A 25,755-nucleotide genomic window follows, 5' to 3' on the forward strand; every position below is an offset into this window, starting at 1 on the left:
GTGTGGGAAGCTCAGGAGGAGAATGCTCATTTTTCATTACTGTCTGAAAGTGTGTATTGAAAGTCCTATAGCTGCAGCTTTGGGAATATGGGACTTAATTCCTAGCATTTGCATTCCTCACAGGGCTGCTTGTAGCAGGGTACAGGGCTCTTTGATTTGGGATTGCTGCATTGTATTCTCTCAGCAAAGGCTTTTAAAGGATTCTGCATTAGTAAATTACAATGTTGTGGTGACTCATCATGAGAAATTACAGGGCTACCTGCTGTTGCAATGTAACATTACAACTGCAAGTAACCCCTGGAACTTCTAATACTGTCCACAACTGATTCCTGATTACTGCATTTTTTTCTCCCAAAATTCTCTGCTTTTCTCCAATTTCCCCACTCTCCACCCGTCTTCAATAAAATCACAAACAGGGAAGGGGCAGTTGCCAAATCTATTAATATGTCCTACAGTAGTACCAGATGCACCATAGATCACATTATGTTAGGGGCTGTAGCTACACGCAGTCAGACAGTCCCTGTCCTAAAGGTTTTCGGATCTAAACAGGTAAGACAGATCAAGGATGAGAGGAAGGGGGTATTGCTCTCTTCACTTTACAGGTGGAAAATGAGGCATAGGGTAGATTAAGGAGCTCTGATCCCCAGCTCCAACTCTGGCTCAACACTTGGGTCTGGCATTTGGCATGCGACTCCTGCTCTGGTCCTCAGTTTTTGATTCCTGGTTCTGACTCTGAGTCTACCCCAGTTCTGGTATTTGGCAATTCTTCTGGTTCTGACACCCATTTCTGTTCCCTGACCTGGACACACACTCCACCCACTAGACCTGACTCGTGCTCTGGCCACTAGGTCAGACCACTTATGTCCCAGTTCCTAACAAGTGGCTTGGATGCCCGAATGGAGGAGGTGGGCTTGTCACTAAACCGTGGTCCCCCCTTCGGCACTAGAACCACAAAAACAAGGTAACCAACTCCAGACCAAGAATCTAGTATTGCGGACCTGAGTGGCTCAGCTGGTAGTACAGATGTATCCCTCCATGAACAACTTGCTCACTCCCAGCAGAAGTAGCCACGCTTCCGGATCACAGAGATATTCCTTGTCCTATCTGGGGCACATGACTTACGAGGAGAGGCTGAGGGAACTGGGGTTATTTAGTCTGCAGAAGAGAAGAGTGAGGGGGGATTTGATAGCAGCTTTCAACTACCTGAAGGGGGGTTCCAAAGAGGATGGAGCTCGGCTGTTCTCAGGGGTGGCAGATGACAGAACAAGGAGCAATGGTCTCAAGTTGCAGTGGGAGAGGTCTAGGTTGGATATTAGGAAAAATTATTTCACCAGGAGGGCGGTGAAGCACTGGAATGGGTTACCTAGGGAGGTGGTGGAATCTCCTTCCTTAGAGGTTTTTAAGGCCTGGCTTGACAAAGCCCTGGCTGGGATGATTTAGTTGGGAATTGGTCCTGCTTTGAGCAGGGGGTTGGACTAGATGACCTCCTGAGGTCTCTTCCAACCCTAATCTTCTATGATTCTATCCAAGTGATCACCAGCAGTTATGGGGAATTTTGAACCAGTGCAATTTGCTTGTCTTACTCCATCCTCGCATATACCCCAGGAACCAAGCAAAAGTGGGAAGCATTGGACTGGGCTTTTGCCCTCTTGGAGCAAGGCAGACTGGGGTGCTTTCTGACAAGTCTTCTCTACTATATTCGACAACCCATATCAAGTCTATCACTGAAGTGGTGCTGTGGAAGCTTCGGCAAGGACAGGGCCCTGCCATCGCATACGCCGCTCACTTTTGGCAACGGGCAGCAGATACGGAATGGACCGAGGCAGCCCAATTACACTACATTTTATCAGCAATGAGATTATTTATTTAAATAAGTTATGAAGGCATGGTCAGAATTTTACCAGTAGCAGCTGGCCAACAAAACGCTGCCTTATGAGACTGATGATAGACTTACTCGAAGAAATACTAATTTTACAAATGCAATTATCGTTTTTCTCTCAGCCCTGGCCTCCCACCTGTCGATAATGAACAATTAGTAAAGGGTAAGGGTGTGTGTGTGTGTAGCCAAATGTGTATATTTTTTGTCATGTTTGAATGGAAATGTCTGTATTTACAGAGAGAATCTTCTTTTTCCCATATCTCCTTTATCAACCAATTTTGATAAAATTTGAAATGGAGTCAGTTTTTTCTTTTTTAGAGGCCCCTCACATTGCAAGGCCCCAAGCTGTATCTTAGTTAGTTTATGGCTTAATCTGGCCCAGACTATGTCAGAACCAAAGCCGGAGGCCTTTTGGGCCTATATCCAAGACAACCCGGCAAAGGGCTTTATCTGGTGATCCACCTACCCAGCATGGGCCCTGGTCCTTTTTATATAAAGGAAAGATGGAACACTATGCCTCAACGTAGCTTAACAAACTTTGAACAAGGTCACAGTCTGAAACCAGCATCCCTTGCCCATAACCTCGGAGCTGTTGGACAGAGTACAATCCTCCAATAACGTTACTAAATTAGATCTTTGCAGGGCATGTTATCTGGTGTGGATTCGAGAGGGGGACGACCCCCATGTCTGGTTTGTCCTTGAAAGATTACCGAAGTGTGGGCTATATGACAAGCTTGAAAAGTGCACATTTGACCAGCTATCCATTGAGTTCTCAGGGCATAACATCTCCCCTCAGGGTATCCAAATGGACCCTCACAAGTCTGAAGCAATTCACAACTGGTGGAACCCCAGGCATCCCAAGAGCAGTAGCACTTTCTGGGATTTGAAAACTTTTACCGAAGATTCACTTTGAATTTCTTAGGGCAAATCGCCCCCCTGTCCTCCCTTCTCCACAGGTCCATCATGTTTGCTTGGTCACCTGAAGCACAGCAAGCCTTTGATCAGGTCAAGATCACCTTCATGACAGCCCCCGTTTTGGCACACATGGACCCCAGTCACCCATTTGTGGTGGAGGTAGATGCTTCTAGCCTGCCTCTTGCTCCGGCTCTGTCCCACAGTTTGGTCCCAATCTATTACACACTTGCATGTATTATTCACATAAGCACAAACTGCTGAAAGGAATCACAAAATACTGGACAAAGAGGCTACTTGTTATTAAATCCGCTTTTGAAGAGTGACAACACTATTTGGAGGGGGCCCGAAACCCAGTACGTGTCTTCACTGACCATAAAAAATTTTGAATACCTTCAGAGGGCTCAGGTCCTAATCCCAAGACAAGGTCAGGTGGGCACTTTTCTTCTTCCACTTTGGCTTCAGTAGTTCATACCATCTGAGGACCAGAAATGGGAAGGCAGATGGCTTGTCATGTAATAGGGATTATCACCGAGGAAACGAGGACCTCAATCTGGAACTACCCCATGTCCTGAATCCTCAGAACGTCATCTACACCGGAACCTGCCTAGAAGTTATGATCCTCCTTCAGACAGCCATTCAGGAAGGTACCTCCACGGGAGACTCCACCTGAAAAGGGACTGGCTAAGATGCAACAATCCATGCAGGACAGGGTAACATATGTCAATGGGTGCATATAAATTCCACAGGGGCAAGCCCAGTTAGAAATACTATGTTTATGCCATGATGCTCCACTCACAGGCCATTTGGTCACTTCAAGATTTTTCGTACTATTGCCTTTTTTTCTGGTGGGCTGCTATGCATGCTGAAGTCTGGGCCTGCGTAGATCCTGTACCATATGTGCTTGTACTAAGACACCTCATGCGAAGACCCTGGGTGCCAGGATACCCCTAAAGACTGGCCAGACCCTGGATCTCAATCACTCTGTATGTCATTGTGGAGCTCCCAAGCTCCAAGGGCCACATCATAGTCCTCAAGGTCATAGACGAACATAGATGATTCATTTCATCCCCTGAGACAATCTACTTTTGGCTGAAGCAATGGCTCAGCTGCCGGTGACCCTCATTGTCCTCCTCTATGGGCTCCCAGACCAAATTACCTCTGAGGGCCACAGTTTGTCTCTTGCTTATGGTGTGAAAACACATTTAAGTTGCAACTTCTCCAGTCCCTCCACATTGTGGAAGCAGGGAAAGAAAGAGAGGGTTTAAATGCAGCCATTTAAGTGTCAGAGACAGACAAACTGTTGAGCTAAGTCTTAGCCTAATATGCCGAGACCTGTAGAAGCAGGGCTCACGTCAGAAGCGAGTGGAAAACAGCAGAATAGTCAGTTGACCTAACCTTGAGGTAACGATGTTTTGAGAAGAGAAAGTGAGAAAATACTGGAATAGATAGCAACTAGCCTAAATAAAATGCAGATGTTTTTAATTAATGCATGTCACAAAGAGGTATAAATGCTTGTGTGATTTTGCTTGTACTTTGGAGAAACTGAGGCAGAGATGTTCTCTGCCAGCTATATTCTTCCCTTGCAATTGCTTAAATAAAGCTGTCTCTGATTTTATTGCTTCCGACCTGAGAGTGGAGTTTCGTTTCTTCCACAACATCCACCCAGTATTTCATGCATCACTCCTCAAGCCCTACACAGAAAATCTCCTTTCAGATCAGTTTCAACAAACTTCTCCACCAGTTGAGATTCAGGGACAAGAAGAATCTATATAGTGCATGAGATCCCTGACTCCTGATTGCTGTGAGGTTGCCTCCAGTACCTCAGGGACTGGGAAGGTTACAGTCCCAAGAAAGGTTTCAGAGTGGTAGCCGTGTTAGTCTGTATCAGCAAAAACAACGAGGAGTCCTTGTGGCACCTTAAGGTGGAAGTGGGCTGGTCTCAACAGTTGACAAGAATGGGTCACTACAAAAACTAATTTCCCCCTGCTGATATTCACACCTTCTTGTCAACTGTTTGAAATGGGCCACCTTGATTACATTGGCCTCATTAGCACTAAAAAAATGATTTTCCCTCCCTTGGTATTCACCCCTTCTTGTCAACTGTTGAGAATAGCCCACTTCCACCTTAATTGAATTGGCTTGTTAACATTGACCCTCCACTTAGTAAAGCAACTCCAATCTTTTCATGTACTGTGTATTTATTCCTGCCTCTATTTTCCACTCCATGCATCTGATGAAGTGGGCTGTAGCCCACGAAAGCTTATGCCCAAATAAATTTGTTAGTCTCTAAGGTGCCACAAGGACTCCTCGCTGTTTTTGGTCCCAAGAAACAATCCACCCATGTCCAGGCCCCTGACCTAGTGAAAACGTTTCCCCAGGCTCAGCCCAACAAGCTGGGTTCAGTGCCACCCCGGAAAGAAGCACGCCTGAAGGGTGGGGGTGCATGTGTGTAAAGATCCAAGGGTGTGGGTCTAGAACGCTGTGCTGGGGCACAATGGATCTCGGACACTCCCTTGTCACCACCAAAGGAGATGGGCAGAGAAGCATCTCACCAATTCTGGAAAGTCAGCCCCTGTGGATGCCTGATTGGCTCACTCCCGCTACTTCAGAAAGTCAAGCCACTTCCTGTAGGAGCCCAAGACTCTGATACTCAAAACTCTTAAGCACGTGTAGCTTATTCATGTGGATAGTACAAGTGATATCAACGAAACTCCTCATTGTAACGCCTCAAATTATGCACATGCTCAAGTGTCTGCAGGATTGACCCTAGCTGTGGATTTCAGTGGCTTGTGTCAGGTATGAAACTTTTGCCCAATAGGGATTCTCAGTAACTTGGATATGGCAACCTGTTCTCTCATTCACACGGCAAGAGGTGCATGCTAAAGGGAGCGACCCTGCTGCTTTGCGGAGCCAAGTCGTATGCCTGTTCAGGAACATTTCCTCTGATTTTACCTTCTCTACAGAAACTAGAATAGCTGAACCAATCTGCCTTCTCTATGTGATATGTGCATTCTTGCAATTCACTGAACTCTTCCAACTTGTGTGGTGGATTCCATTGCTCATTTAATTGTCTTCCAGTACAGAGAAAGGTCTCTGCCCAAAGAACTTAAAATCCAATTACAGACAATGGGTGAAACCCTGGCCCCACTGAAGTCATTGGAAAACTCCCAGTGACTTCAATAGGCTTCAGAGTTTCACCCATGACATAACAGCAAGGAAAAGATGAGGGTGAATGAGATTACCTGGTTACTCAGTTAAAACAGATCCATATTGTTATGATTTATTTATTTTATAGGTATGAAAACAAACTCTCTCTCTCATGTATGGCAAATGCAACAGACTTTGTAAATGTAACACACACTACCATGTTCCATAGATGTCTAAGCTTCAAGACTCAAAATATTTTAAGAATCAAGCACACGAGCAGTAAGAGAGAACGTTGTGCTTTTAACTCCATGTGTATGAGCACCAGTATCACGGGTCTCTAGGAAAATCTTGTAACGAGTCAGTGAGTTCCCAACAGCATCTCTTCTGCTTTTGTTTTTTATTTGCTATTTTCTGAACCTGCCAATAGTGGATGAAGCGTTCAAATTACGGGGAAAGGGAGCGAGGAGCGCAGCATGACTCACTTCTGGGCTTTTGTTGAGTTAATTCTCTGACGCACAGACCAGGAACTCACTGTAACAGGATTTAATTTCTATATCCGAGACATTCTTCTTGAAACAATAGCTGCATGCTAATAGGCATCTGAACAACAGAAGCCTTCCAGGGGTTAACCTGGATTTGGCTATAGTGCTACACAAACCCAATAGGACCATCAAAGTAATTCAGTTCCGGCAAACTCTTCCTCTCTGTCCCTTAAATCCGATTCTACATCTGCACCTCAGACCCTGTGCTGCAGCCAGCACAGCTCAGGAAAGGGAAGGAGAAGGGGGCAAAAGTGGCTACAGCATCTCAATCACGCAAGGAGTCTGTTACATTGGGAGAATCCTCCAGAGGCCAGTTGAAACAGCCTTCCACACATCAGAGATGCTGAATTTATGGCTTATTATAACAATTTGTAACCCACTAACCTCTTCCTTTTGTCCTTTTACTGTAGAGGTGTAACGGCCACTTCACCTTGAATGGCCCCTGAAAACCTGTGCTAACTACTGATGCTAAACAATCGGTTCCACCTTGGATTTAGCTGGGACGACCTTTCCCAGACCTGAAGACAAGCTCCACGTGGCTCGAAAGCTTGTCTCTCTCACCAACAGAAGTTGGTCCAATAAAAGATATCACCGCACCCACCTTGTCTCTCTCAGATGTTTTAAAGACGTCTATAAACCTCATATGTATTAACAGCACAGGCAATACTAATTTTATCATAATAGTCCAAAAATGCGCACACACAAATCGATGTTAATTTTGGAGCGATTCTTACATGATTGCCAAGCATGTTCTCCTAGGCTCGTGAGCCCTCAGGGCTGAGAAACGGTTCGGCAATAACCACCGACAGAGGAATTGGCTGATTGTTCCTGCATAGGGCAGGCGTTGTAATAATACTGATCACAACTGGGACTGGTGGTAATGTATTTCCCGGAATCCTGAACACAGAGGTAAGATATCATGCCGACGGGCGTATGAACGCATTCACAGACTGTCCCCTTGAGAAAAGGGATACTGCATACAGATGTTCACCAATAATTTTCCCTGCTAAGCAGCTACAGATTTCATGGTCCAATTGAGATTCTTCTTTCCCTCTTTTCCCACCCCAAAGAGGCACTGGTGATTTCTAACCTTTGAATGATGTCCTTTAATAAGTCTGACTTACAATGGAAGCCCATGCTCCTGTTAAATAGATGACTGATAGTACTATGAATGCTGTAGAATGTAGTTCTTAATATTCCAACAAATGTATATAGCTAAGTATGATGAGAAGAGGCACTTTATACTAATAAAACTTATCAGGCTCACCATGCAGCCATCAAACATATTAATCTGATAAGTTCTCAAAGAGACAATAAACAAACACAGAAGTATAGAAATGGCCTCAAGCAGCTGCCAGAAAGGGATTTTTTAAATCAAGTGGGTAGGCGAAGCAGATCCTTCATGGCAGAAGTGAAGCTGTGACCTGGAGGTAGGTGTAGCACTGCTCCCTATTGAAATGTGAGATACGGGCTTCTGCATGGACATTCCTCTGTAGCAGGTGTCTTTAATCCTCTGGGTAACACTGTGGGTAGGTGCCAGTGCCTTGGGAACAGAAGGTCCCGCGTTTGAATGCTGAGGTTGAACCCGAGAGGGATGTTCTGTGATTGTGGTTGAGCGTGTTCCAATGTTTATAGGTCTGTTCGATACAGAACGGTGCCCGATTGTTGGCTTCAGCTCTTGTAAAACTAATGTGAGCTAGAAAACAAGAGGGAATTAAAGTAAACTGGGCCAGGGAGGAGTGGGGTGTATTGATATCACTATAGTCAGTAACATTGCTGCTATGTAATAGAGTGCATATGCATCTGTACATGATCTCTGTACAAACAATATTGGATGATAGTATTTAAAAATTAATAGCAGAGGGACATTGTACCAGGGCGACCCTCTTCACCTTTTGGACCACCGCAAACCAGCTGAATGCTTTCCAGATTTGCAAGCACCAGTGTGCTATTTCTTAGTCCCCTCCAGCACAGCACAGGCTTCTGCAGCAACATACAAGTGGACATAAACTCCCCGCTTAGCCCACTCTCTGGGAAGGGAGAGGGAGAGATCACCTCATCCTGAGATCCTCTATCCCCTGCCACTTGCACTTGCTTCCTTGCCTTTAACTGTTCACAGCTGATGGGTTGAGTGTTCTAATTAGCTCATCAGCCTCCTGCCTGATTAAGCCATGGAGTACCCATCTCCCAAGTAAGATGGGTGCAAGCAAACAGGATGAGTTTTCATATCGCTAAATGTAAACAGATACATTTGTTCCCAGATATATGGGAATGGGGGACTGTAGCGGGGTGGTCACCCGCTCCTGGCCTGAAAGGGTTAACAACAGCCCTGGGAGAGGGCTGTGGCAGGGGAAAAGCTGGGCTGATTGGGGGACGCCGCCGCCTCAGCTGGGGGACACGCCCCAATCAGGGTCCAACTGGCCCTATAAAGGCCAGTGAAGCCAGGAACTGATACAGTCTCTCTCTGCTTTCAGAGAGAGGGGGGCCTGGCTGCTGGGGAGCTCAGGGTACCTAGAGTAAGGCAGGGCTGGGGAAAGGCCAGAGGGGCTGGGGAGCTCCAGGCTGGCAACTCCGCAGGCTGCAGGGCCTTTTCCAAGGCCCCATAGAGGTACTGGGATGTAGAGAAAGGCAGCAGGTCCAAAACCCCCTTGCCTGTGATGAGCGGCTTATACTGCAGTCTGCCCCAGAGAGTGGGGGCTAGTTGGTGACTGGCAGTAGCCTATGACTGAGGCGAGGTCGGGATAGGGGTTGGGGGTTCCCCGGGGAGGGGAGACCCTGAGATGGAGGGGTGCACTGCCAGGGGGCAGCATCCCAGATAACGGGGCACTTGAGTCCTGGGAGGGACACGGGGGCCAAGCGGCAGTGGGACACCGGCCTGCAGAGGGCGCTCTGGAGGCTGGCAGAGCTAATTCCCTGAGATGACCAGCAGGAGGCGCCGCAGGGGTGAGTCCCGCACGTCTACAGGGACTCTATCCTGGAAGCCGTGACACTGAAAGAGATTTGCATAATCATCTGAACATGAGCTCCCAGTGACACACTGTGGCCAAAATAGCAAATGTGATCCTGGGATGCATAAACAGGGGAATCTCAAGTACGGATGATCCCCGGGTTATGCAAACCCAACTTACACAAATCCGGACTTACGGAAAAAGTTCCATACGCTTTTTTTGGGGGGGGGGGCGTAATTGTTGGGTATACGTTCCCGACTTACGCAAAATTCAACTTACACAAGGAACGGAACACTTGGGTAAGTCGGGGAGCGTCTGTAGGAGCAGAAAGGTTATTTTACCTCCGTATTTGGCACTGGTTGTGACTGCAGCTGGAATACTGTGTCCTGTTCTGGTGCCCACAATTCAAGAAGGATGTTGATAAATTGGAGAGGGGTCAGAGAAGACCCACAGGAATGATGAAAACATGTTTTATAGTGAGAGAGTCAAGGAGCTACATTTAGCTTAATAAAAAGAAGGTTAAGGGGTGACTTGATCACGGTCCAAGTATCTGCGTGGGGAACAAATAGTTGAAGTTGAAGCTAGACAAATTCAACTGGAAATAATGTGCAAATGTGTACTGATGAGAGTAATTAACCATTGGAATAGTTTATTAAGCATCATGCTGTATTCCCCATGACTGGCAAATTTTAAATCAAGATTGGATGTTTTTTTTCTGAAAGATCTGCTCTAGGAATTATTGTGGGGAAGATCTATGGCCTGCCATATACAAGATGTCCAATGGGTCCCTTCTGATCACAATGGTCCCTTCCAGCCTTGGAATCTATGAATATCTTGAATGCCATTCTGTCCTAGTGGTAAGTAAAAACTGTTTTAAATGGTGATGAGCACATCGATTTCTCCAGACATCATTACTGAGCGTACCCTCAAAATATTCCCCAAAGAGAGGATGATGCTTGAGTTTTGTATACTCTGTACACTCTGCACACACACAAACACTCGGCTGCTACTTGCAGAATGCTTCCAAATGGGCAGGGTGAGCAATGATCTGCTTTGCCAAATGCCAGTCTGAGGGGTTGGATTCCCATTGTGTCAAACCCGACTAATTCTACGGAATTAAGCGGAGTTCTTTCACATTTGCACGGCGGTAAGGGTGCAGAATTGGCCTCTGGTGCCATAGCACAGAGCAAACCTGCTGGAGACCTCATCCTGTGCAGAAAGTACTGAGCTAACGGGGAAGAAAAGGACAAATATTTTATTTAAAAAGTGCCAGGAAATTTGATTCATATATTCACAAACCATTTCCCCAGCTCTACAAGCTGAGCAAACTGTGAAAAAAGATCTTCCTGGAATACTTCATTCCAATTATTATCCCAGCCCTCCCTCGTCTACCACTTTCAGCTCTCCCATTATGGCAAGAGGAAGGCGCCTTTTGACTATGCCACTAGAGCGGTGCTAAGCAGGTGTTACACCATGTGTATCTCACAGGGTATTTCCTTATGAGCATACATGCCTTCTGAGGCGTGTACTGAAGATTACTGTTAAGGAGGGAGATACAAGAGAGGGCAGACATTTGACTGTAAAATGCACAGGATGAATGTAGAGGAAGATCAGGGCAGAAGGGTACTAGAGAGAAACCTGTCTTTTGAAAAGCACACAGGGAGGGCAGATAATTAGGCTCAAAACAGATTAAGAGTTCCTTTCTAAATTGGAGCTCCTCCTCTGGAACTGGAAAAAGCCAATTGGTTAAGTTTAACACGACCGTGGAGCATTAGAGCAGAGACATGCATAGGAGACAGAGCAATGTCTTTTTTTCATTGGGTAAGGAAGGGTTTTAGTCTGAAAGCCGGAGAGAGAAATCTTGCTGTGCCACATACGTGGAAATAATATTTATTTTGCAGCATTTTGCCATGCTATATTGGCTGCCTGTGGCTATCCAGATGCTAGAACAGCCTTCCCCGGTTGGATAGGCTCCCAATGCCTTGGCTGATCTCCGTGTTTGCAGCAGCCAGCACTACAGCTGAGATTCACACCAGACAGGTTTCAGAGTGGTAGCCGTGTTAGTCTGTATCAGCTAAAAGAATGCGGAGTCCTTGTAGCACCTTAGAGACTAACAAATTTATTTGGGCATAAGCTTTCGTGGGCTAAAACCTACTTCATCGGATGCGTGCAGTGGAAAATACTGTAGGACGATATATATACACACACACACACACACACACACAGAGAACATGAAAAAATGGGTGTTGCCATGCCAACTATAGTGAGACTAATCAATTAAAGTGGGCTATTATCAGCAGGAGAAAAAAAAAACTTTTGTAGTGATAAGATACAACCGCATTTGCTCCAATCCCTCAGACAGAGACAAACACCTACAAGATCTTTATCAAGCATTCTTAAAACTACAATACCCACTTGCTGAAGTGAAGAAACAGATTGACAGAGCCAGACGAGTACCCAGTAGTCACCTATTCCAGGACAGACCGAACAAAGAAAGTAACAGAACGCCACTAGCCGTCACCTTCAGCCCCCAACTAAAACCTCTCCAGCGCATCATCAAGGATCTACAACCTATCCTGAAGGACGATCCCTCACTCACACAGATCTTGGGAGACACTCACTTACAGACAGCCCCCCCAACCTGATGCAAATACTCACCAGCAACCACACAACAAAAACACTAACCCAGGAACCTATCCTTGCAACAAAGCCCGTTGCCAACTCTGTCCACATATCTATTCAAGGGACACCATCATAGGACCTAATCACATCAGCCATACCATCTGGGGCTCGTTCACCTGCACATCTGCCAATGTGATCTATGCCATCGTGTGCCAGCAATGCCCCTCTGCCATGTACATTGGCCAAACCGGACAGTCTCTACGCAAAGGAACAAGTACTCCTCGTTCTTTTCACACCAGACAGAGGATCTCAGCTCTTTTCCTTGCATGTGGTTTGATGCTACAGTGGATCGGTGGGTTGGACACTAATCACTAACTTTGCACAGGCCTCTCGGATTGACCTCGGGGTCTGGAACATGCACAGCAGGATTCAGCTGATTTTCAGGGCCTACCTCAAAAATACAGAGGCATTTGTATTGAAGCTGCCCTGGTAGTAGGGACCAGCTGTCAGCAAGCTGCAGAGCCAACTCCTCTGATGAGCCGCTGAAATGACCTCTACAAAGAGGTCAATGATCTAGTGGACTAAACCAGGGCCTGAGCACAACGGACTAATCCCAGTGCAGACACCAACTCCTTCTGTGTCCTCCTCGGAGCATTTTGGCTGATGTGTCCTGACACACTTGTGTGTTTGAAGTTAGTTAGCTAAACACAGAGGTTTGCTGGTAGGTGCTTCATTTTAACACACCCCTGTATAAAAATACCAGCCTTACCGAGTGAGTGCCTCCACTTCATGTTCAGAACATTAACATACACACTTTTATTTACTTGAGTTACTTAATCTGACCTGACATACCAATCTGCCGTTGGGGTAGAAATAAGGACCGTCCCGTTTCCCGGGGGGGTTGTGACAAGTGTGTCATTAATGTCCACCGAGTGCTCCAGTAGTGTCACGGAACTCACCAGAATGTGCGCACACTGGCTTCTAGCCACCCTGCCCACACTCCCCCTTTATCAGGCCCGTTGTCCTTTTCAGACATTCTCTAAACGCACAGATGATAAGCAGCAGTGACGGTGCTGGACCCCTGCTTCTGGCACAAGCACAGCCAAGCCGGCTGTGGGCTTGCCACTCTCAGACCCTGCGTGAGGGGAGAGAGATATCTGGCTCCAGGGGTTACTGACTGGGGGCTTCACAGATTGCAGAGGGGCAGCACTTGTGTCTGATAGAGCTGGTGCTGCTTCGCAAGGCACGTACATGCTCACCCAGCCTGTCGGCGCCACCAGCGGCTCCCCTCAGCGACTGGCTTTAGGGAAGAGGGACGTTCTTTATTTACAGGGCTGGCCTGTGTACTACTGGAAGCAGAGGCTGTGGGGCTCACCCCCATGAATGTAGGGGTTTGGGGGAGAGATTCTGGGGGGATGATTGGAGGAGAGGTAAGGGAAGGTAGGGCAGGGCAGGGGAGGGTGGATATACAGGGAAGGGCAGTGGGGGAGGGGAGAAGGGGAACCGGCAAGAAATCCTAAGGCCAGCCCAGATATGTGCAGTGCTTATCCAATATGGAATTTGCTCTCTGCTGACCTGACGGGTTTCTGGTAACATGTTTTTACACACACTGTCATAGGGCACAAGCACTTTGAGTTACACCCGCTCTCTTCCCTCATTCATCCATCCCTCGTCCCTGCTCTCCTCGTGTCTCTCTGGCTTCCTCATCAAATTCACAGATTCGCTAAGGGAAGCAATTTCCAGTTGTACTTTTCACCCAGTGTATTTTAACTGCAAAGGAAAACAGGCATCTCTGGCTTGTTTTATTCATAACAGCTTTTCATTCTCTTTCTTAATCTCTAACCACATGCTGCGTTACATCTCCTTAGTATTACACAGCTATTATATTTCAGCTGGGAGATTAGTTCATTGGTGTTTGTGTGTGATTTTACTAGGTCGCTTAATGGCTGTTTCCATACTGACTTTTAGCATTGCACGACTGAGGAGATTGCAGATTACAGTAGCACCCTCTGGCATTTCTGGAACAAAGGGTTTGTTAATATTTTGATGACAAGCCCCAGTTATCCTAGGTTTATAACTTCGGGTACGTCTTCACTGCAGAGTTAACCCAGGCTCTGTCCCAGGTCTTAGCCTCCCCGGGTCGTCCACACAAAGGCACCTTTTATACAGGTGCTTTAAACCCAAACTAGCTTCATCCGGCTGCACGTGTAGGTTAGAAGCCAGGCTCTGCTTTAACCTGGGCTGGAATCTGCCCAATTTGCAGTGAGAATGCAGGCTAACTCACTCGAGCGCTGGTAGTCCTCCAGTGCCTTCCCACAATTCCCCACACAGGACAGCGAGGTTCTCCCACAACTGGGAGAGAACCCTAGATCATCTCCGCACAAAGAGCCATGGGATATGCCCCCAGACAAGCGCACAACAGTGAGGACCCAGCAATGGGGTACATCTTTGCAGTGAGGATGTGTACACCAGAGCTAGGCTAACCCAGGTGCTGATCACTTGGCTAACACTGCAGTGAAATATGCCCATAGTCCCCCCACCAAAAAAAAAAAAGTTATGATGCTGAAATACACAATTTCAGTGAGGGTTGTTTTTTAAAACCAAATTTGACTTAACTTGATTCATTGGTTTTCGTTTTAAGTTGTCATTGTCAAGAGGGTGAAGAGGTTTGCTTCTGTGAATTTTCATGAAATTTTGTCCCTTTTCAGTGGAACAAAATGTTGATTTTTGAAGTTTTTGACCAGCTCCGGTAGTTTGGTTGGGGTTTGTTTTTAAGTTTAAAAATATCTTGGTTCCTCTAGTTCAAAGCTTGCTGTCCTTTTATGGGTGGGCCAGCACTGATTTTGGTTTATTACAAAACACAAAGTTTTAGAAAACCTACAGCAACCACTTGTCTACTGAGAGATTGGTATCAGGATCCTTACACATGTTCGTAATATTACCTGATTGGACCCACTATATATTGTACAGATATTAAGACCTATAACCCCTAATGACTCATTTCAGTCATTTCTGCATTGACGCTCCCGAAAGATGTGCTAGCCTGCGGAGGAGCAGCTGTGTCTACTTTTCATAGAGGATAACTGAGTGCCAGAGTAAACAGTCTGATGTAATGGTGCCACTCAACATGAGAGAAGGGCCAGCAGTGGTCTGACCGACACAAAGCATGTGGATTGGCAACTAACTGGAACTATGCTAGATGCGTCTTCCCTTCCCCCGCATCTGAAAGAATAAGAGGGAATATGGAAAGAGCAGAGAGCGTAAGATGAGAATTTCTAGGGGCTTTTTACTCCCTTAAATACGAAACAGCTGTTCTGGTTGATTGTGTCAGCGATCGGAAGATCATGGGTCACAGATTACTGAATTGTGCCTTTTAATCCAATGAGCTTTGAGGGATCTTTTACTGGAGCTCAAACTGCGTCTCAGACATTTCCAGCGAGAACGAGCTGGCCGGATTTCAGTAACAGCTGCAACGTTGCCAGTGAAATCATACAACCCAGTGCAGCCTCCTTCCTTCTTCTCCCACCATGTGAAAAACAAAAAGCCACCACATTAAAACACGGAACTCTAGCTGCACAGCACGGAAGCCAAGAGTTTCAGACCTCCTTCCACTGCACAGTGGCTAGCCACTGGAGAGCCGAGAGTGGGACAGTTATTAAGCACAAAGGCCCAGGTTAAGGTTTATTATTTGTATAACAGTAGAGCCTTCAGTTTCCAACAAGGTCAGGGCCAAGTTGCACGAGGCACCATATATGCCTAGAGTAAGAAGCAGTCTCTGCCCCAAAGAATTTACAGTCTAAGCCAACAAAACAAAGGAAATATCATCCCCATTTTACAAATGGAGAAACTGAAGCACACCGATGTTCAGTGACTTGCCCAGGCCCACACAAAGCTCAGTGGCAGAGCAGGGACTTGAACTCAGATCCCTTGTTACCTAGTGAAGTGCTGCAACCACCCACAAGATGATCCATCCTTCTCAAGCACGTCATGAGGAGGCTTCACTCCATGCTTGCTGGCCTAGCATTTGCTAGGGGTCTAGCATTTGCTTTAACAGTTTGTGTTGATGTGGCAGTCCGTCGGCTCCGACAACGATGCCACAGCACCACGTGTGTGCTCATGTGGCTGTATAGTCTCATCCGTGGGAGCAAGACTGCGAACACACGTCACACAGGAAGACTTGGCATGAAGATACGATTGGTGATGTTTGTGTTGAATGTTTAACTAAATGGTAGCTTTTTTCCCCTGTAACTATAGGACAAAATGGTTACCAGCAGATTCTAAGTTTTATTTCATAAATATGTGTCGTTAGCATTTAGACTATAACACATAGGGCTTGTCGACACTTACGGTGCTGCACTGATACACTGCAGTGTTTGGTGGAAACGCTACCTATGCCATCGGGAGAGCTTCTCCTGATGACATAGGTGCCCCATCTCCCCAAGAGGCGGTAGCTATGTCAACAGGAGAAGCCTTCCCATCAACAGAGCACTGTCTACACTGGCCATTAGGTCGGAATAACTGCCACAAAGTAATATTGAGCTAAAATATGGACCAGCTGTGTATCACTGTCACAATACAAGATACATACTGGTGACTAATCAAAATGACAACGAGCAAATGGTGGAGCCAGAATTACTGTTTTTGATGCTATGATTGGTGCTTTGAACAGCGACTACCACGTACTAACCAGAGCTGAGAATTCTGAACAAAATCTGCAAGCTTTAGCATATCACAACACCCGGGACCCATCACACTCACAGGGGAAATGCTTCAGACCTTCCCAAATCAGAGATGATGCACCAAGAACCAGAACGATATCCTTTGCCTTGATAGCATTCTGATCATAGATTCATTAGATCCAGGGGAAAACAGTGAAATTAGCACATACTGTATTGAGGGTTTTTTTAATGGAGATATCCCATCTTCTAGAACTGGAAGGATCTTGAAAGGTCATTGAGTCCAGCCCCCTGCCTTCACTAGCAGGACCAAGTACTGATTTTGGCCCAGATTCCTAAGTGGCCCCCTCAAGGATTGAACTCATAACTGTGGGTTTAGCAGGCCAATGCTCAAACCACTGAGCTATCCCTCCCCCCTAAAGAACAGCTGCCAGGGGAAAGAGGATAACTCATGGTGCACTTTAAACTGCTTTGGAGAAGATTTTCCAAAGTGACTAGTGATTCTGTGTGCCTCGATTTTTGGATGCTCAACTTGACACAACAAAAAGTGGCTTCTTGCTCTCTGAATAAAAATCAGGCCTTTCTAACGTGTCTCAAGTTGGGTACTCAAAGTCAGTTTGGAAATTTCCCTTCAATGTTCATATCAACTACTAGTAAGAGGAAACGGAAATAGACTGTGATTACAATCCCTAAGCCACTACCCTTTCCTTCAGGTTTTAACTGCTTCTCTGGTGAGCTTTATTTTCATAAATCCAGGACCAGCCAGGATGAGCCAGACTCATTGACCAGCCTGCACAAAACAGAAAACTGTTTGAATGCTTTGCTGCAGCCCGACAGTGGCCAGCAAGCCGTGACTGGTGCAGGCACGTGCTCTCTAGCACAGATTTCTCGCCTCTTAGTCAATTCAGCTACCTAAATAGCAACTTCAGGAGTCTTCTCATACACCCACGTATTGTCAGTGATAATGACAGTGAAGAGGTTTTTAACATTCTTGGGAACTTAATGCTTGAGAAGTTGGGTGCATAAAGTAGGTAGTAATTTGTTGATGTGATATTCAAACTAAAGGCTAAGTTTCACTAAGGACAGGTCCAACACAGCATCCCGTTAATATCTGGATTGCCTACATACAATTGGTACATTGGAAAGATATTTAATTTCACCACATCACAAACTCCTGTACCAACATGACCATGTCATTGCAATTTTTCACACATTTTATTTTTATGTGTCCTATCTTTCAGTGCAGTTTAATTTCCCTGATGTATTGTGGCGGGCTACCAGTCTGCACTAAAGTACAGCCATGGACTAAAAATAATAAAAAATGAGAAATTGCAAATGAAAAACTTAATGGTCGCAGTCTTTAAAATGGATCCGACTCTCACAGGCTCGATAGGTTCTGGAACATCAACCCTGAGTAGCTAGAGACACCAGAGACAATGAGGCTCTCTCTGATGCAGCTGTATTTAGGCAAGGAAAAGAAAAGCCATCTTTCTGCTGAATGCCAACTTGAAAAAAATGTGAGACAGGAATCAAGACCACAGAGTACCTTCTGCAGCTGGCCATTTTCAGCCGCCGGCTGGGTTGTTTTCTGTCTGTAGCACTCTCAGAACATTCCTATTGCTTCCGACGGATGAGTGGGCCACAAATTCTGAAAAAGTTCATTCACAGCAACATGCCACCTCCACAGCAGCGTCTCCCTGTGACCACACATGTACGCTTTAGTTTGGTTAGGGGCACTAACGGCGAAACATCGTGCTTGGAATCGGTTCAGAACTTTCCACAGGAAATTTTTCAAATGTAACATTTTTCAATAAAAATGTTTCATTTGAAATGTCTCAGAGGAAAAACTCTGTATTTTGCAAACAGAAAACAATTTTTTTTCTTATTAAACAAAACTGGATTGGACGTTTGCAGATGCCCAAGGGGGAGAACACAACGACGGGTTACTCTTGCCCTAGGAATTTTACTAGGAGGACATAAAACCCTGAGTGACAGATTATGAAGTTATTCTATTTTGCTACAGCTCAGAGAGACGAGAAGACTGCAAGGCAACGTACAGCACAGCAGAAAGGGTGTTGTAAAATCTGGAGTTCACTTCATCTTGCTTTTTCTAGCTGCCTTTTTAAGCAGCATTTTTTAAAACTTTCATAAATTCCATAAGCTCCCTATATTTCAAATATAGCTCTTCACAGGAATCAACAGTGGCCGTAAGGAAAAAAATAAATCTATAAACGACTCAGGAGGATGGCAATTCTGAGTCAATGCCGCCTTTAAGAATAAACGCAGTGGCACTTATCTTTGCGCTGAATCATTTTTAGCCTTATTAAAAGGGGATCAATATCATCAGAATAAAGATTATGCAACTTTGGAGGGGAAAGACACTGCCAAGTAAGTCACTTACCTTCTGAAAGGAAATCCCATCTGCAGAGGAAGCAGAAATATGCATTGCCTTTGACTTAGAATTGATTTTCACTACTTAAAAAGAGCCAAGCCAGTCAATAGCAGTAACAGTGGCAAGAACGGAGCTCTCTGGTTTTTAAATAAACAGAAAAATATCATTTGCATACACAGCAAGTTTAAATCTAAAAGCTTCCATACTTTCACCATGAACATCCTCTATCGTGTAAATACGTCCCTAGAATGTAGATCAAGATGTCAGTAGTAATTAAGCAGGAATTTGGCTTATACTTTATATACTGGAAATCAGTTATCTGGAGATCAAACTAGGGCAGAATATGCCATTCAGTTTATGCAGACTTTCAGACCATTTAATAAATAAGCAAAAGCATCAAAAAGAAACTAAACACAAACAACAGAAACCTTCAAGAGCAACAGCCATTCTAAACCCAACTGTGTGACAATGAAAAGGAAGTCATTAAACATGCTTCCCCTATACAGGCACCCAAGAGAATTCCACTATGTGAAAAGCTGTGGATTTTACCTGCATTCTTACCATAAGAAATTTCAATCTGATATAAAACTTCATCACACATTTCAGGGAACCACATATTCAGTATAACATCAATGAGCATCACATTTAGAAACCTGAGATATATTTTCAAATTTGCCCCTACACTGTATACATATAGTCATTTAAAAGGAAAAAAATCAATGAAATTTAAGATCTTCCCAAATTCAAAACAATGTCTGAAGTATGAAAAAAAATTCAAATTTAAAATAAACTCTCTTATTTGGCAATATGTATATTTCCAGACTCTTCACTTGTTTTAATTGAGAAACTGTAGAATTGTTCAAACAGTTTAAAGGTAACATACCATCTGGCCTGTCTCACATAACACCATTCCATTAGCATAGCCTAGGAGGCACATATAACCCTATCTGTATAGGAAGAAGCTCTCAAGAGAGAATGATCAATATATTTTACAATCCAAAGGAGAAATATATATTCATGAAAAGCAGCTGCATGAGCAGAACCACCTGTCACAAAACAGGATAGATCAGGAGACAGAATCAGTCTTTTGTGACTTATGATTATGTGTCCTAATAAAAAAAAAAAAAAAAAAAAAAAGGTTTTGTAGTATTGATTGTATCACAGAAACTGCTTACCTCAGCTCTCTCTGGTTCCCGGACTTCCAAAACCCCTAAACTCAGCAGGTATTGATTGGAGATGAGAGACACCCCTGTTAAGAGTATATAATTAGAGCTCAGAACTTCTTGTGGTAGAAAGTGTAAGCACTATTGCTGATCTCATTGCTAATCTTTGACCTTGTCCATCTCCAATGACGGGACTTCTGATGACACAATTGAAACCTTAGCTAGATTATGTTGCAGAGACTTTAAATACAATAATCTCGCACACTTTAAACCCCTGTGACTGAGGCATGCCCTGGTGCCTGGGGAAAACGGGGGACAGGAGGGGGAGCCCCCCATAGTAAGCTTAACTAACCACAAACTACTATACAACTACTGTTACTACAACTCAATTAAACTATTTACAAATAAGAAAAGAGAACCACTAGGTAGTCCATTGGTGGACGTGCAGGTGATGCAACACCATCACAGGACCTAACCAGATCAGCTACAACATCACCGGCTCATTCACCTGCACGTCCACCAATGTTATATATGCCATCATGTGCCAACAATGCCCCCCTTCTATGTACATTGACCAAACTGGACAGTCACTACGCAAGAGGAAAATGGACACAAGTCAGATATCAGGAATGGCAATATACAAAAACTTGTAGGAGAACACTTCAACCTCCCTGGCCACACAATAGCAGATGTAAAGGTAGCCATCTTACAGCAAAAAAACTTCAGGACCAGACTCCAAAGAGAAACTGCTGAGCTCCAGTTCATTTGCAAATTTGACACCATCAGATCAGGATTAAACAAAGACTGTGAATGGCTATCCAACTACAGAAGCAGTTTCTCCTCCCTTGGTGTTCACACCTCAACTGCTAGCAGAGCACCTCACCCTCCCTGATTGAACTAACCTCGTTATCTCCACACTGATTTATACCTGCCTCTGGAAATTTCCATTACTTGCATCTGAAGAAGTGAGGTTCTTACCCACGAAAGCTTATGCTCCCAATACTTCTGTTAGTCTTAAAGGTGCCACAGGACCCTCTGTTGCTGAGCTATTGTGGTGCTCCGGGGGGTGGGGGGGAGACTGTAGTTCAGTGCATCCTCCCCCTTTTTCCTTTGGGTGGGGCTCCCCAGTGAGGCTGTCTCCCAGGGTCATGGGACTGCCATAATGCACTGCAGCAGTTCAACCAGAAGGAAGACCACAAGCATCATGGGATTTGTAGTTTGGGCATCTCCTACCATCATTCTCCTCTATGGGCCAGGTTCCCTAGCAAGACTACAACTCCCAGGAGGTACCACAGGAGCTAGGGCAGATATCAATGACACTGAATCCTATTTTTTTTTTTTCAGTTTTCCTCAAAGGGGGGAGGGGAAATCAGTTTCCCAGTGAGAAAACTTTCTGCATAAACAATTTTGACTAGTTGTAGCTGGCATGTGTTCTGCTAGTTTCCCATATGTTTAAATATGGCTGAACATCTGATGTAAGAGGGAAAAAAATCTGTTAAGGCTGAAAGTTCTCTGTTTAGGTTGTAACAGACACACCAAGTGGGGTCACATTGTTGGAAGACCAATGAAACATGCCTGAAGCAGGAGTACAGTGAGCACAAAGGGGCTATGTATAAAGTTTCAGCCTTTACTCCATAAAAATCTACAAAATAAGTTATGTCAAATCACATTCTGGGGTCTACTTTAATTGCATATTATTAACAACCCATACTTCTGAAAATGTCTGGATGCACAAACATGGGAAAGTCAGCTATGCTGTGTCCCTGATTCAGAACAGCATTTAATCACATTCTCAAGCCCACCAATGTAGAGGGCCCATAAGCATGTGCTTATATGCTATCTGAACAGGGGCCTTATAAACTGGTAGGCCAACTTACTAGCCAGGGCATCAAATACAACTCCCCACAGAGACAAAATTTCAGTCCCTTCTATAGGGATGGGTCTATTTCTCAAAACCCTAAAAGTCCAGGATAAATTAAATAAAAACAGTCCTGTCCCTTGCCTCACAGCCTTCTACAACCAACCAACCAACCACCCACCCACCTACCTACTCCCTCACAGCTCTATCTCTCTGTTGAGCTGCTTGTTGGCCTTAAATGTAAAGGACCAGGTGACCTGATGGTTTTCACCTGATCCCTGGCCTTGCACCACTCCCGGTTACCTGGAATGCAGCTAATTAGCCACAGCTGGGATTAAGCCACTTTGTGACGGGCCTATAGGTCACAATGACCTTTTTGGCAGCTGTGACGGCTTACCCTGCAAGTGAAGTACAAACCCACAGAGATGCCAAGTCCTAATACAGACTTGAGGAAGCACTTATAGCAAGTGCCCAGACATTTTCCTAGCATAAGGGCTCTTCAGGAAATTGTTTTTAAGGAGAATAATTAGAAAAATTAAATTAAAAACAAAGGGCCGTATTTTAATCGCAATCAGACACTTCAGGGCATGTTTCATGGGACTAAAGCAGCAACACCGCACATCTGAGGCAAGGATTAATGTCTCCATAAAATCATGCCCTGGGGTGTCTTTGAGTCAAAATGAGCATTTCTAACCCTCCTGCAGGCAGCAGCCATCTTGATGAAGAGGGAATTAGTGACCTAAAAAATAAGCAGCCCAATGTCAGAAATGGCTGTAAACTCAATCCTGCTTTCTCTCCGTTTCTGGTGGAGGCAGCCGTAAACCAGCACCGCCAGTTTAATAACACGGGAGAAGTTATTTCTTGAACTTGTTCATCAGACATCTGATGTTGTTTTGCCAATATTTTGATCTTGCAAAATTTCATTGAAAATAATATTTGCTTAGGTTATTAAATGAACTGAAACTTTAAGTCAAACCAGTGAATGCTGAAGGAGTAATTTATAAATGTCTATCCACCATGACTTTCTAGCTGTCCTTGGAGCAGAGGCAAACTTATTGACAAATGGCAATATTTGCATAATGTCCCCAATCAAAAATGTTTTGGTCTAATGTCTATAAAAGTGTGTACTTGTACATGTTGTTTTGGCAAGAAATATCAAATCTTATGTAGATCATATATTGTCAAAAGTGGCTCTGTGATATTGAAAACACTTATTACTGACTATGGTGTTGACTGATGATTACTCAAACCAATCATCTTTATGCTTCAAAGTAGATACCTGTAGGATTAAGACCTAAGAATCTGGTCTTTTAGAAACATATGCATACACGTCACTTCACATACTGTGAGCAGTCCCATCAGTCAGTGAAGCTATTCCAAGTCCATGAAGTTAAACTCATGTGCAGGTCTTTGAAGGATTCTGTGCGTGTCACCTTGGAGATTTTCCTGAAGAGCCTTTGACAAAATTGGTGACTTTCAGCATATACACTAGAAGTGTGCACTTGATAAATGTCTATAGAGGAAGCTCATCCCAGTGCAGTTTCTACTTTTGGAACAATTCCTATCATGAGTCAGCTGCAGACGTTGAACTTAGGATCATCCCATCCCTAATAAAGTCCTCTACCATTTGAGCTAAAGTAGTAAGTCTGTTAACAGGTAGCAGTAGTAGGCTGTTATCATGAGGGCCATCCAATACAGAGGAACATGACATACATTTCATAAGTGTGTTACATACATCTTATTAAAAGAAACATCCCAAGAATCTGAGGTTTACCAGAGTTAACATCCATGTATGGGCACAAGTTTTATGATGCCCCAGCATGGGTCTCCAGCTGTTATCCTGGAGCAGGCTGGGTTCTAGAATGGGACAACGCCCATGTGAGGAAGGGAAGTGTTATTACCTCTTTATCACGGATTGGAAGCTCTAAAATACACAAAGATGAAGAGCTACATTCACAAAGGGACTTACTTGCACCTAAGTCCAACATTTAGGCACCACTGGCCTTCACAAAACCTCTGCTCAAATGCTGCCTAAAGTCCATAGGCCCTTGTTTCTGCTGGTCCCTAAATTTCAGTAGTTGCGGATGCACATAACTACCTCAGTGCTGACCCTGCTCTGCAGCTTGGCGTCCAAGTCCCAGCATGATTCTCAAGATAGGTGTTGTCCTGCCTCTTCTGGCTGTGGGGCTTTCTCAAAGCATGCCCCACTCCTCACAAAAAATAGCTGAGGGGTGAGATTAACCCCTCCCCCATGACTATTTTCCCTGTGGTTAGGCTACTCACGTGGGAGATGCCAGTTCAATTCTCTCCTCCTTCTGATTCAGGTCTGGCATGTGACCACAAATCTACTGTCTCTCAGGTGAATGCCCAAACCACTGCACTACAGTGTCGTTTTCACTAGCTCTGGCCAATGCCTAGTAACTAATTATTTCATACCCAGTGGAACAGCTACAAAAGGAGAGATGGAGAGCAGCTCCTCCCACATAAATACCCCATAGGCCCACGGTTAGGACACTCTCCTGTAAGGTGGGACACCCATGTTCAAATCCCTCCTCCACATCAAGTAGAGGGGGACTCGAACTGGGGTCTCCTGGAGCCTGGCTGAGCACCCTTAGCCAGGGGGCTAAATACTATAAGGGGCAAGCTGAGGCCCCTGTCCTGCGGCTCGCTGTTTTGTGTGGCTTGGCGTGTGCACTCCCACCTTTCTTGCAAGAAATAACTTAAGCACCTGACTCAAGGAGAGGGTTCCTGGCTGTGAATCCCAAACGAGGCTAGGAGCTGACCACCCCAAGAGGAAAGCGCTAACGAACCACCCCTCTCCTCTCCCTGCTTCGCTTGCTGGCTGGCTTTTGTGAATCCCATTGCAAGGCACTTCTCTCTCCCCTTGCTTAGCTTAGGGAGCCTGGACACCTGGTTCCACTGGGTGGCCAGGCACCTGGGCACTTCAGTGCCTAAACTCCTTTGTGAATTTAGCTCTTAATGGCTTTCCAAAGGTCACCCAGGAAGTCTGGGCTGAACAGGGAACTGAGCCTTCATCTCCTGAGCCCCAGACCCAGGTCTTCAGCACAAGCTTTAGCACTAGCAGATCCCACTGTAGGACTGGGACAAAGAAACCTCCCAAACAAGAAGCATTAAGGAGACTAAACCCGGTGCCCTATAGTGGCACTGGCTGCCCAGAGTTGTAGGGTTCCCTACATTTCCTGGGTCACTGGTATGCATATGCAAAGGGTGTTAAATGAAGGGTTTTGATTGCATTATGACTTGTTTACAGCTGAACTCAGTGTGCTTCTAATTCTGAAAAACAAAAGAGAAAGATGTATATTGTTAGAAGGGCTTTGTTTGGGTAAAGCAGGAGATGATTTGTTTGGTTATGAAAAAACTGGTGGTTTGCTTTATATGTTTAATGTTGTAGTGCATTGTTAATGGATTCCATTATGTTTTGCTTCTTTTTAAATGTGGATTTTCCCCCCTCTCCTTTTAAACACTGGCTCTGGTGCCTGCCCTTCTTGTCCATTTTCATGTTTTACGGATGGGTATTGAAGACAAAGGGTAGATCCACCCTCCTGACTGGCTACAGACTCCTCTGCACAACGTCATCATCATCTTCGCAAAT

This window comes from Terrapene carolina, unplaced genomic scaffold (genome assembly GCF_002925995.2).
Source record: "Terrapene carolina triunguis isolate 2854851 unplaced genomic scaffold, T_m_triunguis-2.0 Scaffold237, whole genome shotgun sequence".
Classification (NCBI taxonomy): domain Eukaryota; kingdom Metazoa; phylum Chordata; order Testudines; family Emydidae; genus Terrapene; species Terrapene triunguis.